This window comes from Lycorma delicatula, chromosome 2 (genome assembly GCF_047948215.1).
Source record: "Lycorma delicatula isolate Av1 chromosome 2, ASM4794821v1, whole genome shotgun sequence".
NCBI classification, from domain to species: domain Eukaryota; kingdom Metazoa; phylum Arthropoda; class Insecta; order Hemiptera; family Fulgoridae; genus Lycorma; species Lycorma delicatula.
This window is the reverse complement of record NC_134456.1, coordinates 23,554,929-23,568,013: the sequence shown is the minus strand read 5'-3', so window position 1 is coordinate 23,568,013 and position 13,085 is coordinate 23,554,929.

The following is a 13,085-nucleotide window of genomic DNA, read 5'->3' as shown; positions in this document are numbered from 1 at the left end:
AAAAATAAATAAAAAACGGGAATATAATGGAAATACTTCCTCTATAATTATCAGTCAGTGGTGTTCGATATCCTTAGAAACATTACCTCTATATGGTCAGTACAGTAAGCCTATTTTTTTGTACCAGCTAAATCTTCGACAATAAATCATGATCGAAAATCTGTTTTTTAACTATATTTTAATTTTCAATTAAATTTTTGAAGAGCTAATAACTTGTTAAATTCAGTAAAGAATATTCGAGGTCCATTGTTCACACCACTAACATTAAGTAGTTGGACTAAGGAAATCTTAAATCACCTAGAAATATAACTATCTAGAGATTTATTAACGGATATCAATATCTTTTCTCTGCTATTTATTGTAACAGCTGGGAGGAAAAAAAGGAGTATGCAATAGCTAAATGTAAACATCTGTGTCCCTGTTTTCTGTGCTCTAATTATCTTTGCGACTACAATAGGACATTCAAATATTTGCAATGTGAATATAATCCATTCAGGTTACAACTTATGTTAAGCTAGAAAATAAACATCTTTCTTTCTTTATCTGATCTATTTGATTGATATTATAGCATTAAAAAGAAAATTACGATACATTTTTGAACATAATGATAATTATCCCATTCTGATATTGTTAACACTATGCTGTCCCGTTACAACATATTGATGCAACTATAGCAGCTTTAAATTTTGCATACATCACAAATAAAAATCTATAACTATAGAAAACAAATTTTCAACCTTTCCTTTACTATTGTTAATGGTAGGCAATTTTAACGTAACGTATTGGTTGTAAGATACTTTGGACAATTACAAAGAAATAAAAAAAATCGGCATCTTTTGAACTGAAAAAAGAAGATATTTATATAATATAATATTTAATAATAGAAGTTGTTCAACATTAATACAAGGAAAGTGTATGGCAAAACAAAATGGTCGGTTAGTAATAATTAATTTTTATTTTCAATTAATTAACAAAACTACCATGTTAGTCAGATTTAAGTTATTTTCCGAAATCTTTATGTTACGGTAGATTTTCAAAATCATTTAACTAGGTAACATGAAGGGTCTCATCGTTTCGTTATTTACATAAATAGAACAAAAACCTGATAAAATGAGTTAATTTATAGACATTACCATAAAATACTCCCACTTACGTAATTCAGACAAAAGATTTTTATTGACATAATTGTATTCGTAAAAACTTATAATTATTAATTGTATAATGTAATTAATACATTATCAAATACGTTTCCTGAACTTTGACTAATACTGCTGGCGCAAAAATAAAAGAAAATAAATAATTGATGTTACGTCATTTATCTTTAAACAATATATCGATAACAAATACAGAGTATTTCTAAATTAGTTACACATAAGTAACCTTTAATAATGAAAAAAAGTAAATAACTTACAGAATTGTTTGATACATCGCCGAATGCCAATATATCTTCAAACTTCATTCCCTCCTAACACCGTTAGTTCCCGACATTCTCATTGGGTGGCACGAACGAATAAGTAATTCCATCGGTCATCATGGAGTCGTATACCGGTGCAAAGCGTGCTTAATGTTGTTTATGTTTCATGAATCCAAATCGGCTGCAATGTTCGGAGACAGTTCATGACTAAATATCGCAAGTATTGTATCATGCAATGTTATTGCATGATACAATCGTTTCATTGAAACAGGTTGTGTATCATACAGAACGCTAAGTCAGGGTAGACCTTCAGTTTCCGAAGCGGCAATCGAACAAGTGCAGACACTCATTCATGGTCCTAGAAAATCAACGGAACACACCGGCTTATAATTTAATAGTTCTAGGGTTACAGTATTTGTGTAAACATGGTAAACAAAACTGAGATTGAAGATAATTATCTTTATAAAATTGTATTCAGTGACTAAGCAACCTTACTTACCAGCGGTAAAGTTAATCGACATAATTTTCGGATATGGGGTTAGAGGAATCCACGTCATACAATCGAACATGTACGGGACTCGCCTAAGGTAAATGTTTTTTGTGCTGTAAGCTGTCACAAAATTTTCTGTCCTTTCTTTTTTACCGAGTCAACTGTAACCGGCATGCTTTAACATTATCTAATGCCACAATTACAACAGGATACGGGTACAGAATTCATTTTCCAGCAAGATGGCGCGCCACCACCACATTGTCTAGTTGTCGCGTATCTCAATAGCAAAGTGCAGACTTGGATTTGACGTGATGAACAATTTCCTGGCCACCACGATCGTCTGATTTAACTCCGGTGGATTTCTCTGTATGGGGTTACGCTAAAGACAAAAGGTTTGTCTCTCCACTTCCTGGAAACATCGACGAGCTGCTGCACCGGATAACACAAACAGTAACCACCGTATATCAAGACATCCTTCAAAGGATTTGGCAGGAAATTGATTACAGATGAGACACCTGTCGTTTTACAAAAGGTATCTTATATTGAAAATTTGTGAATGAAACTTGAAGATACACTGTATTTTAGTGTTTTATCAAACATTTCTGTAAATTACTTACTTTTTTAATTATTAATGGTTACTTTTGTATAACTAATTTAGAAATATCCGTATTTCTTTTATTATGAATGAACTAAAGATTAAGCCTGCGCGAAATTCAATTTCAATGGACAAAGGTATCGCTGTTTTTGTAAAACAAAACGTACAATTTTTAATATCAGTATACTGTGCAATGAGCCATTTTCTATTAAATAAAACACATCATGTTTCTTTTAATAACACGTATTATAAAAACAGTGAACAAACCGAGTTAGTTTTATTTTATTATTCTACCAACATGTGTAATTTAATCTGATTACTAAAATTTAACTTAAAAAATATTGAAGAAACATTAAAAGAATTATTGACAAACTTTTAACTTGAACTGAAAAACTCTTTAAATATGTTTTATAAACTACGTAATAAATGACAGACCAATTTTATACTTATCTACATTTTACTGTCGTCGTCCAGTTTGAGTGGTTTTTTTTTTACTAACAATTTTTCAGTTATTATTCACTATTTCAGTCAGGGATATATTTTTTTAATTATAAAAATAACTGGTAAGGTAAAATGAGTGAGAAAATATGCACATTAATGAAAAAGAACTATTATTTTATAGCGAGTGATGTGTAACGTAAAATTGTAAATAAAAAATGTAAATAATTCATACCAATGCGCGGGTGATAATACAGCAACAATCGAAAGAATATGATTGGTCGTCCCGCCTTATCTTCTGATTAGCAGTTCACAATAAGAGCTTTTGTAATGTTTACTACGAAAATGTTGCTCTACTTTCCTCTCGGCAGGACTGGTTAATAGCTGTTATTTTTAAAAGAATTTTTAGTTAAAACATCGTTCCCTTAAAAATAACGGTCTCTTTTAATTATTATGGACATTTCTTATTCGGCTTATAAAAAATACGCCATTTCTTTATTTAAAAAAAAACCTAACAATCATTCCTGACTGATATGACTAATATTTGGAAAATGTTCAACAAGAGGAAAAACCATCGATTAAAAAATGGGCGAGGGTATAACCATATTGATGTTAAGTTATTACATTAAAAACTAGTAGTATAACTAAAAAGATACTTTTATTTCATTTTCTCCAGTAAAATTTCTTCTTCCAATAAAATGAAATTGTAAAGGTTAACAGAAAAAGGAATAATATGAAATGAACTTCCATGTTTTTAGAACTGCTATGAAGCGAGTCAGGCTTCAAACTTAGTCAGTTAAGCTTCAAACTCGTCGACAAAGATATAAAATGACTGATATAGCTTTGTATTAACAGAATTTTTAATTAGGACAAATAAATTGGTTATAAAAGATCTAATTACTACACATTTAGCTTTATTCTAGTAATTAGAGGTGGTGTACATAATATATTTTTGCATGACAGAAAGGTGAACATTAATTTAAATTATTTTTCCCTGTAACTAAAACTCACCTAAAATAACTTAAATAATTGTTAGAGTAGCGTTTTCTGAGATTAATGATGTTTACTACACAATCGTTCCTTTTAGTAAACAGACTGAAAATGTATCTCGTACGGATGAGTGTAGATTATATTTTGATGGGCTTGGCGTATTGATCTGAAATAATACACTCAACTTAATAAAGAAAACGAAGGAAACTACTTCACTTCTCACTTTACCTAGTAACAGTGGCAGCTCATAGCTAAAATTAGTGGGGGTGCTGCTCCAGAAATTTTTTTTCTGAGCCTTTTAAGGTCATGGTTAAAGTTTTCTGTAAAATAAAATACCCGAAAAAAATGACCCAAATAGAACAGCTGGAACCAGGATAATAATCTAATTCTACACTTTATCACATTCAAGAATATGGTACACGATTTTTAAGTACATTCGTATTCGGTTTAACTGAATAAATAATAAAATGTCAATACAGATAATGTCTTTTGGTATTATTAGATGTGTATGTTGGGTGGTAGAATGGAATGCTTTAGATGGTTTTGCCATGAAATTCTTCTGTGGAAAGAAGTAGAGATTCGTGACTTGAGCAGGGAAAAGCGAGTATAAAAAAAAGGGAAGAGAAAGACCGAGACCCGGCTAATAGGGGGGATCTGGGAACGGCATAGCCGGACTTGGATTCCCTCCCTGATATATTGGGAAAGGCAAGCGGCAAGCCCGAGTCCCACTTAATGTGGTGGGGCCCGGGAACGGCATAGCCGGGCCCGGTTACCCCGCCTCAGTGATTTGAAGCAGACGAATGAGGTGAATAAAAGATCCGTCTCCCTGGGTTGAGTATTGCTTGAATGCCGATCCGACCCAGGGGAGCAGGAAGAAAGAGTATTATTAGAAAATAACTTAATAAAATGTCCGCTTAAAACACTATAGTCCAACGGTGCTTAATTTAAATATCTATGTACACAGAAACAAATACGTATTATTTTTTACTAGTTACCTTCTTTTTTGCCCTTCCAGCGTGTTTTTGGACAGATTTGGCAATCAACGAGCCCTTGCTTTTCGCCATCTTCTGATCGCTACTGAAAAAACAACTAAACTGCTTTCATATTCCTTCCACCGACTAAACTAAAAAAGGGAACAAACAAGGAACGTCCCATATACAAGCGGAGTAAAAAAAAAGCTACCTTCCACCAGCACGGCAGGGTCGGCACTGCGGGAGTGACAGTGTTCTCTATTGCAGCCTCGTGTGTGCGCATGCGCACAACAGCCAAACACCACGCCGCTAGAACTGTGAGCGCACAGTTCCATACAAAGAGTTTTTATCTTTTTCTTAAGCTGGGGGATGGCTACTTAAAGATTATATATTGTACAAATATAAAGAAATAATTAAAGAAAAAAGGACATTATAGTAAATGTTATCGATAATATAAAGTGGAAATAGGAGGTGCTACAGTTCCACAGTGTCTCTACGCGAACCGACACTGCCTAGCAAGTCTGACATGAAATTACTGTCATTCTTTGGAGCAGCTTGTCATTTTCTGGAGTGACTAGTGTGTTGTGTCAATTTGCCAACGACCGTTCATTTGTGGCATCTAGTGAAGAGACAAAAACTACTCAAGAATAATATGTTGAAATTAGTTTGCTAGTTAGGATTTTGAGATAAATATCAAGGCAAATGAAGTTGATTTTTAACTTCGATAAAAAGAATTTTGGTTCTTTGAGTATTTTTTGTTGCTGGCAGTAATTCTTAAAAGTTAGGTATCATTATAGATATATTGAGCAAAATGAGAAAATCTTACCTTTAAATTCAAGTGATGAAATAATGTTTTGCATATAACATTGCCCTCTAGCTTAGCTTCAATACATATATATATTTTATATAAAATACGAAAGGTCTGTTTGTTTACAACATGCGATAACCAACCGACGATTGCTTTCAAATTTTTAGGATACATTTTTCCCCATATTTTCCTGTAACTGAAACGCACTTAAAATAACTTTTAAATTTTGTTATTCCCTTTTATTATTCCAGGAAAGGTTTTAAGCCATAGATCGGGAGGCCCTAGCCCCCTTGGGGGTGAAGTTGTGAGTTAAAGATATTCATTAAAGAAACGGAAATTAATCCTTTTACTACATTACATTTCTGTCACCATGGCAACAAATATACTATGAAGTAAAATGACTGATTTATTTGTCTTTAATAAATACCTGTAAAATATTTAATATTTACGCTACTTATATACTACTTTTCTGCCTTTTGCAGTTTAGTTTTTCTTTTCAAGTATTTATAAAGTCTGTATACATCCCCCTTCGTCATTTTTTTCTCTTTTCTATTTTGAACATCCTTTCTCCTTTCATTATTAATTTTTCTTCTTCTTCCTTCCATGTAGTCTTTTCAATCTTTTTCATATATCCTCTAAGAAGATTTCGAATCTAGGATGATCATCAAGTGCCGCTCAGCGAACCCGGGTTTAACGAGAACAAGAAATAAGCGCAGCGTCTGAAGGTTGAACGAACATTATAAATGCGAATGTTTATCACAATCATAAAGAAAACGAACGCATCGGGAACCAGGGGGCGGAACCACCGGTCTAGACGGTCGGGTGAGCGAAGCGAACTCTGTCCGGCTAGTATATATATATAGGGCAGTCACAGATGCTCATACTCGCTCGGTCTATCTTTTGAAATTGGAATGAGCGTGAGGGATTCGTTAACTACTATTTATTTGCCACAGTGAATAAGATTTTCCCAAAAATATTGATCTGTATAATTTAATTTCCTATGACTTATCTGTAGCACACATACAATGAAATAAAAACATACATTTGTTCTGCAAGTACATAATATCCTCGTAGAATTATAACTATTTCGTCAAAAACGATATATATTTTTTCTACAGAGTTCATCTACCGATGATGACCACTTACACAATTAATTATTCAGTTAATATAATTAGATTTAATTTCAAGTACATTGCTTACAGATTATTTAAAAAGCAAAACAAAATAAACACAAATAAAATGTGTTCAAATAATTCTATAAAAGTATTTTTTTTTTAAATAAAACATATTTTGATCAATATCTTCTTCGGTAATTCCAACTAAGGTTAAATGTATTTTAGTACTTTATGAACGTATTACACAAACCAATTTTGAAGGTAAAAATAAATGATTAATTTACAAGTTTATTTTAAATTTAATTAAGTGAGGATTAGACAGTCTTGCTAAACGTAACGAAAAAACTACACAAGAATTGGTCTGAAAACCTAATTTGGACGACTAGAACTAAACGAAATCGTGAAGGTTAAATTTAAAAACTACGCAAGAGGGGAAAAGTTTAGTTCTTCGAACATTAAAACGACTGTTGCACAGTGTACATTGATGTTAAACACATTACGTGTATAGACTTAGGGCAGCTATCATTAAACGTCACAGCGATGACACATATCTGTGTTAAAAATGTCAATATACTGGTAGGTGTCGCCTGTTGTATATTTCGTTGCCTAGTTGTTGAGAACAGCAGAGCCTACACTCTAGTTGTAGATTAAAGCAGAATCGTTTGGTTCGTTTAAGTCGGTATTTACAACAGCTTGCACGATAGCAGAACATTGATAACAAATACAAGCACATAGCCTAATAATAATAATAATGCTATAATGATAAATGTCGTACATACACAGCTCTGTAACCATAAGCCACAACCAGCCAGATAACGTATAGCTAGTGATGTGTTGCTGCACAGTCCAAAACAACTTCCAACAGAATACCTTGACATAGTTATTTTCTTCCTCTCGCCACTCCTTAGACTAATACATAGCTGTGTAAACATATATATCTATATCCTCCACATTTATTGGTTTTTAAATCGTCGATGACATGATCTTTTTTAGAAATTAATTTTACAATATTTCATCAGAACACACATTCTTTTTTAGTTAAAAATACTATTGCCATCTGTCATATTTAAAAATTAAAAGCAATCCAAACGATTTTTTCTATTATTTATAGATATAACTACAAAATGCAAGAATAGTTGTCAGGTAAAGAATTAACTTTCTGTTAAAAAAATGAAAAAAAGCTTCTTAGTTTGCTTAGAATGGTGTAATTTTTAATCAACAAAATTCCATCGTAACAATTTGGGTTTTAACTTTATTAATATGACGGAAGGAGGATAGGAGGAAAATAAAAATATTTGAGGGTCGATACTAGCAAGATAACCCGTTCAATGAGAAATGGGATTACTATTACCCATCAATATTTTATTGTAGTAGAAATCATTCTTCTTTATTCCATCGACAGATCTCGAAATTTATTATAAATAACGGACTACTTATAAACTTAGATAAAATATACATTTAAATAACAACAACAACAACAATTAAATAGCTTTTTCTAAGATTTATACAAAACCACAGATTACGAGAGTAAAATACACCGGCAAGTAATTAAAATGATTTTATTATTATTCTCCCTAATGAGTACGTTGCAATCTGTTCAACTAGTGAACAATAAACAACCCCCCCCCCCCTCCATGGACCAATGAGATGAGAATGATATGTAAATCAGATGTAGGCTTGTACAGATAGACCGTTTGAGTTGTCTGGTTAATTGAACTCTAACTACCAAAGTACACCGGTATCCACTGTATACTATTCAAATCTGTATAAAAACGACTAACTTTTAGTAGGATTCGATTCTCAGAACCTTCCGAAAATCAGCTGTTAAACAACTGATTTTGCGATAACGAGTTTACTATTAGTCCAATCCGGTTGGGCTTAATTAAATTGAAAAAAATCCAAACGAGAATAACAATGGATTTTAAAGTGATGATGAATTGTATTAATATAATTCGTTGGTTTTGTTAGTATTAATTTTGTTATTATTCGGAGGACCCGAGTTCGAATCCCGGTCAGGCATGGCGTTTAAACACACGCTACAAATCATTCATCTCATAATCTGAAGCATGCCTAACGGTGAACCCGGAGGTTAAACAAAAAAAAAAAAAATAGAAAAAAAAATTTGTTACTATTAATAGTTGGTTTCGAACAACGACTAGTGGTGTTAGCATTGTGATACGCTCCTCGGTTGCGATTCACTCACAGGTTTACTGTGGTGTTATTTTCGTTGTTTCATAGTGATTGTTTGTTGTTTTGTTCCGTCTCTGTTGTTTTTTATTGTTCGAGTGTTTTTAGTTCGTTTGTTTTAAGTTTTTTTTTTTGGTTTGGCCTATTGGGAAGATTTTTTTTAACCTTCGGGACCACCGTTAGGTATTGCTTCGGAGGATGAGATGAATGATTTGTAGCGTGTATGAAAATGTCATGCCCCTGACCGGGATACGAACCCAGGACCTCCGGATCAGATGACGAAATGCTACCACTTGCGCCATGGAGACTTAGTTATAAACTAAGTAGGCCATTATGCCTACTTAGGTTATAACTTATAAACTCGTTTTGGAAATTATTTTTTGGTGCTCTCGGTGTCATTTGCGGACATCACGACACAAACCGAACGGCTTATACTCTTTTCTAATAAATTTCGCGGTTATAAGTGTTATTATCATTTATTCCCGTATTTTGATGTTTTGGAAAACTGTTGTTAGTGATTGCTTGGCACCCGAGGTAAAGGTGAACTTTTGTATTTTATACGTTCTTATTTGTTTACATTAGCTTTGATTTTTTTTTAGTAAAATATTTTATTTATATATACATACGCACTTTTAACATCTTGCGAAACCTGTTAGTGAGCTTAACACTTCGTCCGTAATTGGGATTCCTCCCCTCACCAGAAAAAAAATATATATATAATGCGGTAAAATTTGAATTTAAGTAAAGGTAATAGCTTAGAAATAACTTTAATGAGGAAAATTATGTATATTTAAATAAAGCGAATAGGCGTAGTTATTATAAAGTAGGTAGGTATCGTCTTACAAATAACGATAAACAATATAGAAGTTTAAATATTTCCCGCCTACATAACTAATAAAGTAACAACGAGATAGCGCCACCCAACAAAGCTACTGATTAAAGATGCAAGAAGCATACTCACAATTTTTTTCTGAGTAATCTATATAGAAAACTAATAATCACGTTAATAATTTTAAATAAATTTTGTGCGCTTTTTTTCAATTATAAACATTTATTTTATTTATCATCAAACAGACAATTTATGAAAGATAAGTGTCTTTTTTAATTTTTTTATAAAAAAAAAAAATACTTCATAGATTCATCAACATTATTTATTCCTAGCGTATTTGTAAAATAATGAATAAAGCTCAACTACAAAAATAAATTAGTTAAAAACCTGCTTAATTCATTTAAATATGTTTCCAAAAAAAAAAGAAGATTATCTGACGATAACTAAATGTCGTAATAAAAATAAAAACAAAAAATTACTTTTCCTAAATGGTACATCAATAATTCACAGTTAAAAAATTTAAATATTAGTTTATTACAACGGATTAGTTTAAAATACTTAGTTTTAAAAAATTTATTTAAAAAACATTTATTTTAATACATAAAATATTTTTAATAACATTTCAAAATTAATATAAAAGAAATATATAAAAGTTAAAACAAATATCATATTAAATTAAGCATATATATTACGATTATATTAATTAACGACTGAATTAACCGATCTCCGTGGGAGTAATAGCGTCTCGACCTTTCATCCGAAGGTCCCGGGTTCGAATCCCGGTCAGGCATGTCATTATTCATACGCTACAATCCATTTCATATTCCAATGCACGTTCTTCAAGCTTATATGGTGAATTAATGGTATAGAAAAAATTACTAAAATTAATCATTGTACAATACTCACGCAATCGGTTCAATTATTATATTAATGTCATATTGCTAACACAATGTTATAATTTTTAACATAGTAAAAACTTTGATATTACGCCCTAATTAAAGTTTTAAAGTAGTAAGAATAAACGAAAAAATTAAAGGGAAAAAGTTATATAAGAAGAAGATTATAAACTAGGCAATTAAAATTAACAACCAATAAAAAATTTGTACGTAAATAATTCACTAGTCCTGACTTCATTTAACTGAAAAAATGATACGGCTAACAAACGGTATTTTCTAAAAAAAAAATAATAAATATTTAATTAACAACCACATCCCATGCTAATTTTCTTCCTATAACTACCTTTAATATATTAAAAAATTGTTCAAACGCTTTTTAAACAGAACAGTTATAATCTAGTTCAAAAAAACCTTTTTTATTTTTGTACATTAATAAACTCTGGGCACACACGCAGGTATATGTTGAAAATTCTTGTAAACTATAATGAAGAAGCTCTGATAATTTGTGTCGTCGTTTTATATAACATTTTTTTTAGATTTAGCAGATAAAAAATTCATTCTAATGTTTTAAAGGAGCAAGAAATAAATATTAAAAATTAAAAAACGACTGCCGAAAAAAACATTTCTGACAAACATTGTTCTTGTTATTCTGGTTTGGTTCCATCACGATTCTGTATTATACTAGCAAATACCGTCCCATTTGAATTTAAAAAATCGGAAGATCGGTTGCGAAAATATAACATTTGCGAATAAACGTTATCTGTTAGATCGAGGGTATACTTGATGTTTACAAAAGTTAGCCTTCAACCTGCTAACAAATACCCAGTCTGAATTTTGAAAATCGAACGATTGATTGCAGAGCTATTGTAAGAAAACCCCACTGGACCTCCCAGAACAGCGCCCCAGGGGCACCCCGTTTGTTTCGAGTAGATGTGATGATTGGTGTAGCCTCGCACGAGGTGCTTGCATCACCTCAACACAATCTAGCCTCACACGCAGTCCTCCATGGGAAGTCCATTATTATTAATCAGAAATTATTATTAAAAAGAGTTTTCTTAAATTTATTTAATCTTAGTTTATTTTATTTAACGTAAATTTAATTCTATTATTTTATATATATAGCCTATCACCCTTCCGGTAACGTAAGGATTACAACGCGGATCCATAATATAAATCGGTTCAGCCGTTGATCTGCTACGGCGGAAGAAACATGCAAACACTCTAAGTACATTACACTCCTTTTTGGGCAGCCGTGTTGGTTGGTAGATGGGCAACTAGAATGTTTTTTTAATTCAGTTGATTTTTATTATTAAAAAAGGTATAGATTTATATTTTAATTCAGTTAATATAAATATTGGCAGATTGTAATGAATGATAACGTATGCTGAAACTTTGTACGATAAGATCCCAAATAAATATCTGAAATGTTTAGGATAAACGACTTACGTGTATAAACAGAAGATCACTCATTGTTAGAAAACAAATTTTTTTTTAAAAACCTAGCAAAGAAATTGAATAGAAATCTTCAAAGTAATTACAAATAGGTTTGAATTTGAACGAATACGTATACCTTTCGACAAGCATGATTTCAGAAAGTTCAGACTTCATGACAAAACATAAACGGTCTCTCTTTCGGAAAGATCTCTTTCGGAAAAAGAGCGATTAATAGACCTGATCATACCGAAGAAAATTAAATCTCTCCGAAATGTATGAGTGTGAATGTGTGTTTATTAGTAATGACTAATAAGAAGTTTTAAAATCTGTACTAATTAGAAAAAAATGAATCTCAGCTGAAAATATAAGTTGAAAACAAACTGCCGACGCATTTTTATTCTTGCGTCTAATTTTCATATGAGCTGTAAGAATACATCGTTTCAACAGAAAGAATAATAGAGTCCCTTTAACTATTGCACCTGTTACACTCATAAGACGGATGTAATAATGCCAACTTACTGTTTTCTGAGAGTTCCAAAATAAATCTGTTTAACAGGGATTTTTAACATAACTCTGAATAATGTGATGTAACACAAATTAATTAAAAATAAACGTAAATGTCACTAAAATACAATTAGATTGATAAAACAATTTTTTCATACATACTATGTCATCCGTACCTTAAAATAGTTGTGTTTTTTAATTAATCTATAAATTTTATTTTTTCATTCTGCGTATGAAAACGAAAAAATTCAGGTTACATTTTAATTTAAAAAGATAACATTCCTGACATGTATGGCTGTTGCTTAAAAATAATATACAATGAAAAATTATTTATCCATAAATACCGAAACTGAGGGGGAGTTTTATATTTACGGGTTCAATTATCCAAACTGAATGATTCTTATAATACGAAAC